This window comes from Pezoporus occidentalis, unplaced genomic scaffold, assembly GCF_034315485.1.
Source record: "Pezoporus occidentalis ecotype Australia unplaced genomic scaffold, CSIRO_AGI_Poc_V1 ctg122, whole genome shotgun sequence".
NCBI classification, from domain to species: Eukaryota; Metazoa; Chordata; class Aves; order Psittaciformes; family Psittacidae; genus Pezoporus; species Pezoporus occidentalis.
In genome coordinates this window covers 677063-683191 of record NW_026913016.1, presented here as the reverse complement: position 1 = coordinate 683191, position 6129 = coordinate 677063, and the positions used below count along the sequence as shown (strand labels likewise).

General features: G+C 40.9%; 1 protein-coding gene across 1 annotated transcript in view; it reads left to right on the top strand.

The window, feature by feature from the left end:
* RB1 (RB transcriptional corepressor 1) overlaps positions 1–6129 on the top strand; it is a 217540-nt gene that overhangs the window by 102016 nt on the left and 109395 nt on the right. The gene's annotated exons all lie outside the window — the stretch shown is intronic.

Sequence of the window (6129 nt, the reverse complement as noted above, 5' to 3'; positions counted from 1 at the left end):
ATTTAAACAGGTTCACTGACTCATTCAAATGTAAACATTCTTGTAGAGTCTCTCTAGGAACTTGGCAGGCAAACAAAAATTTTCAGAACTCCACTCAGTATTTCCTCCCACTTAATCTGAGCATTCACGAATTTCATCTGCTGAATCAAAGGTCTGTCTGGAGCTTCTTCCTCAAGGACTCTAACCATAGGCTTAGCAAAGATCAAGAAGAAAAAGTCACAGAAAAGAGGGATTTGCTGACACCTTTACGAAAGAAATCTAACCTGATATTTGTGATTTGCCAGCAGTTTCCCACACGAGTAGTCATTAAATGATGCTAACTTATCAAAGTGATCTTGCACAGGAGGAGAGACCGGTAATATCGTCAACAGTTATTCCTATTGAACACGTCACATTCCATCACTAGGAAGACTGGTTTCAAAATGATCTTCCTTCTCTGTATTCACATTGAAATGTCACTACTCTGTCCAGTGCTGACGATTAATTGACAGAACTCAGCTCGTCATTCATTATTACATTGATGCAGCATTTTCCATTACCAAGAAACTTCAGACCTAGAGAAACAGTAAGTGGTTGCTTGAAAAACTGCCAACTCCAACTCAAGTATAGCCTTCTCCCCTTCTTGCTTCTTGACATTAGACTGTGACTTCTCAGCTCCTGATGCAAGCTGTACTGGCTGTCTACTAATTGCAAGAGCAAATCTGCATGCAATTTAAAGGTTAGAGCAAAGAAATTCTGAAAGACTGGAGTATTTACAGTCTGAAAGACTGCCATCCTTGACCGTGCAATGTAGGTAACTGTTACAGAAATTTCTAATTCAAAAGATCTAAGACAGCTTTATTGTCTCGATCTCCACAGAGACAAAACTTTAGCCAAAAGCATTTTGTCAGATGCCACCTCTCTCTTGGCATGACATCCAACTCCACCTGTTGGCTCCAGGGATGGACCTTCAGCATAACCCCACTGAAGTTTTCAGAGGTTCATCTACATGCAGTTTGCTGTATTGGAGCTAAATGCTTGAAACCTACTTGCAAAGGCCTTACATCATCACCCTCAAAAAGAAATGGGTTATCAGGAACAAAAGCTATGAAAGCTAAGATGCAAGCAACACACGGAAGAAAACATAAGCAAATTAAAAGCAAGGAAGATAGTAGGAATATTGTTCTGTTACCCATACTTAGCACCATGCTTCAATACCACTGTGATAAAGAGCAAATACATCAGGAAAAACTTTCTGAAAGAGGTGAGAAGGCAGGAAAGAAAACAAAGGGCATGATTTTTCAATTCTCTGATGGTTTAAAATAAGTGTTAGGGTCTGGTGTGAAATTTGTGCCCTAAGTGACAAAACTGCTTTGAAAAAATCATATGTAGATTCCTGGGACACCTTCCCCTAGCCTTCAAAAAAAACCCACTGTGGGGTTTTGGGCTAGCAAAATAATTTGACTAATTAGATTTTTATAAAATCATCTATGACTTTCAAAAGTAATGGTAAGACACACTGCTCATACTAAGTTTCTTTATTTCCCCTATTCCTATTACTTTATTTCTCCTATTCCTTCTTTTCTGTTTTGAACTGATGTCTATCATCGTCACTAATGTACAACAGTGTATGGTTTACCAGCGAGCAATGAGTGGAAGTGACTGAAAAAAATGCATCATCACAGAGAAAATGTTTATAGCAGAATTAAAAAAGAATCTCAAATTCTTTTCTCATTCTATAAACCCTACAGTCACCCTGAAAAAATAATTTCAAAGCTTTGGCTATCCATTTATGTGACTGACACAAACCAGTAGATTGGAATAAAAGTACCAACAGCTATCAAGAGAAACGATAATAACAAACTAATGAAAGCCAGAAAGACAAAGGCTAGAAAAGAATAATGAAGTTTATACCAAAATTATATCTCTAATAGACTTACTGAAATGTCAAGGTCAGCAGCTACAAAAGCCTGATAAGATGTTGACAAAAAATATTTTTTCTTAAAAATATTTACACTTCTTATACACAAGCACAAAAATACCTTTGGAAAGCAATCAAGTGTTTCAGATCATGAAAACAAAGCAACAACTACCTTTAGTGCTGCAAAGCATTATAGGAGGAAGCTGGAGTCATTTGCACATAATTAGTGGCTTACTTGTGCAGTAAAATTAAAAAAAAAAAAAAAAAGGGCATTATCTCCAGACTTGAAGGGTATTAAAATAATCAAACACTTTTTTAGACAGTCTCTTGGGAACAGGATGTCATCCCTGCATCTAAATCTAAGCTAATGTAATCTAATGTAACCAACTCTAACCTGAGCTGCTGAAGGAAAACATTTTTTGCATTTTTTAATGTGGCTGATCCCGGATTTTCAGAAAATTGCTTGAAAAGCTCTTTTTCTTTGCTGAATTGTTAGACAAACTCTAAACACACGCAGGTTCCTGTAATCCGTGCATACACACAAACATAATAAAATACAACTGATGCAATTGTTAGCTCTTGTTGATTTTAAATGCTACATAAAATTTAATTTACCATAAAATTTATTTGGTAGAATTTAAACATATACTACTCCTTCATTTGACCTTCTGACATGAGAATTCAAGGAATCAGCTTTAGGGAGACAAAAGTATTTCAAAGATCTGGTCTTAAAAGAACTTTATTAAAAATATTAACCATGTAATAGAGGAAAGTAACTCCAAATAATGCAATAAATATGTGAAAGACTGAGCTATTAAATTTTTATAAACTTCAAGAATCCCACCTGCGTGTGGGAACCTGCCTGGACATCAGTTCAATGCCATACGAACAGTATGTTTGGGAAGAAGCCTTCTGTTACTATGTAATCCTAAATACTATACTGCATTAACAGATAACCAGTATACAAATGCACTCATTTTGTTATGCCCCCTCTAAGTTGATCTCACCTACCCTAGATTGTTAGCAGTCTTGCAGTTATCTGATGCAGTCAGACACTGAGCCATGCATCAGGTTGGATCTTTGATCTCAGTCTGCTCTAGCTAGAAAGAAATATTTACAGCTTGTGCAAGTTCTAATCTTTAATCATTTCCTTAGATGTCCAAGGAAGGTCATTCTAGCCTCATTTGGACTAAATCCTTAATTTATAAAATGTATCTTCTAAAACATTCTAAGCCTTAGTAAAAGAACTAAAGATAAGCATACTAAGGCACATCCGTTTTTTTCTACATTCCTTGCTTGCTTCAGTTTAGCCCAGCTTTCCAGCACATAGAAGATGTGGTCCATGATAAGGGCTCTTGCCTACAGTTGAGAGAACTACGTGATGGGTCACCAAAAGAAGAGGTTTTTCAAGGTGATATCTAGCATGGTTCCAGCATGAATCTGGCTGTAGCTACGTGTCCCTGTAACATAAGGCACTTGCCAGAGCACCTCCCACGGAACCAGCATGCAATGCCTAGGCAGATGGGAGCACAGTGCAATCCTTCCCTGATGCAAGTCAGAATTTGCCTAGGTATATACATCAAACACATGTATCAATACGGATCTAAAAATAAGTAAATAAATAAATAAATAAAACACACACAACACATATTCTATGCCCAGACTGAGAAATATGGTAGTTTAAACTTTTATAGTTATAGGCATCTGCATAAAAAGATACTTTATGTTAAGAAGCGAGAGATACAATAGTAAATAGAATATGAAAGAAAAGTTAGCCCACTTCCTCTGTGAGCAGATGTGTGTAACTCTCTGAGGATTTCTTTAACAGCCTTCTGATACTGGAACTGCCCAATGATTAGTGGCAAGAGCACTGGATTAGATGTAACGCATACAGGTTTCCCAACTCTTAAAAAAACAATTAAGAGACAAAATATTAATCTTTATGGTATAAGTTTAAGCATTCAATATTAAATCTACCCACTGCAACAGCCTCATCCAAACTGCAACAAACCATATGCATAATGCTGCCAAGGTTTTTACCTTTTTACCTCAACCTTATCACTCGGTCTTCTACTTTTTACCTACATGGTTAAAGAAGCTTTAAAAACCAATTGCCTATAACTAACTCAGAATTACTTTTGTCAGTTGCCACCTTAGAACTGTGTTTTATCTCTTACACTTTTCTTTGCTTTTCCATCCCTTTTCCAGCCTTTATTCCTAAAATCCTTTTTCATCAGGGTAAAACTTCTTTTCAATAGATCTTTCCTCATTTTTTTTTTTAATATAAATTCACAATAGATTCTAGGTTTGGCATAAAACTTACTCCATTCCTTCTCTCCTTCTAGGGCCCTCAGGACTCCTGTACAAACATACACCACTAATTAATCCTCTTGATTTTTTAAAGTTTGCCCTTGTAAAATTGAGCATCTCAATCCTGTCTCCATTTAGCCCTCTATTTTTTCCTATTTATTTAATCTAATTAAAAATGTGATTTAAGATCACGAGCTGACTAATAAACCAGGTCACCTCAGAATTTTTCACTCCTTACCGAGAGCAAGTCTAAAGCAATTCAATGCTTATTTGGTAAGCTTACAGCAACTGTGTGTAAGAACAACTGGATTGCTACAAGCCCTTACCATATGATGCTGTTACCTGTATTTACAAAAGAAATCCACTTGTGACATAACTCCTCTCAGTAATCAATATTCTCATCTGAATCCAACTCTTGTGTTCTTTTCTCAAAGCAATGATACACTTGGACTCTTTTTTTACCCATACAATTTTTTTTCTGTTACTTTACAGTCCATCACAGCATTCACATCCCCTGTAACTCTGTCACATGTGTTTCTCATATTGGACAGGATCAGCTCTCCTACTGCACATTTAGCAGGGTCATCATTCTTTGTGTTTTGTTTACCCCCGTCTGCTTCCACATCCTTCAACATTAGTTCAGCCCAAATGGCTTCTGATGGCGCACAATCCACAACCAACTGTGCTCACCACTGCCGTAAATCTCATCTCCACAAGGGACCACAACGCAACCCTCCCATCTCCCTAACACCCCTTGTTTTCCCAAGTACTCGTTCTCTGCTACCAGCCATTTATAAACCGGGTGCCTGGTAAACATGACCCAGGGGAACACACTGCAGACAAAACAGGCCTCAGCACAGCTCCCTTCGCACCCGCAGCCGCGGCGGGAGGTGTCTGGGGCAGCCCGAGGACACAAACCCACCACCCGCACAGACATGAGCTTCCCGTTGGAACCACCGCAGGCCCCCGGCCCGCCACACCCACAGCCGACGTGGCGGCGCTGGGCGGGCCGGGGCGGGGCGGGCACGTCCGCCGGAGCGCGGCGTAACGGTCTGCCTCGCCGCAGTAGTGGCTCGGCTCCGCTCCCCTGGGCCGAGGGGTGCAGAGGGCCGTGCCGCGGGACAGGATGGGGGGGCTGGGGGGTTTAGTGATCCCCCACTCTCCGTAACTTACCTTCCCCGCAAGCGGCGGCGGCTCCTCCCTCCAATGAGACAAGGGAAGATGCCGCCGCGCTCAGGCGCCTCCTCAGCCGCGAAGGGAGGGAAGGAGGAGGGAAGGCGGTTAGCGCCTCCCAGGGATCCACCTACTGCAGCGGGAGCCTGGAAAGCGTCGGGCGCTGTCCGCCGGGCACAGCGGGGATGCGGCTGTAGAGAAGGGGGCTCCACGGGGCCTGGCCCGAGCTGCAGTGTGACTGTCTTTCTACCAGAGTGCTGATCTACTGAGCGCCTCAGTAGAGAGAAACCCTTCTGTAACTGCGCTGCCAAGGCCTGTCTCTTGGTGGTGTGGCTGCCTTGGGAGACTTAGGCGCTCAGGGCATGCACGGCATTTGAGGCAGGTCACACCACTTTCTGCCAGCCCTCAAGCTGTTGCCTGAGCCTGAATATGCATGAGGACAAGGCATACGGAGAGACACATGGTCAAAGGCCACTGTTAGGGAAATGTCAAGTATTGCTGTACTGTTCCATTGTACGATCATTTTGTTTCATGCCAAGAGAAGTGAGAGGATATAGATATTTCTCTATTTCTGTTTAGATTTATGTTTAAGTGCTTCCAAAGAAGAGAAACTAGAAAAAATCCCCTGAAAGGAACAACCTGGCTGTTTTGCTTGGTTATGTCTCTTACTTTGATTGTGATAATTCCCTGCTATCTTACTGTGGTATATATTCATAGAATCATAGACTGGTTTGAGTCAGAAGGGA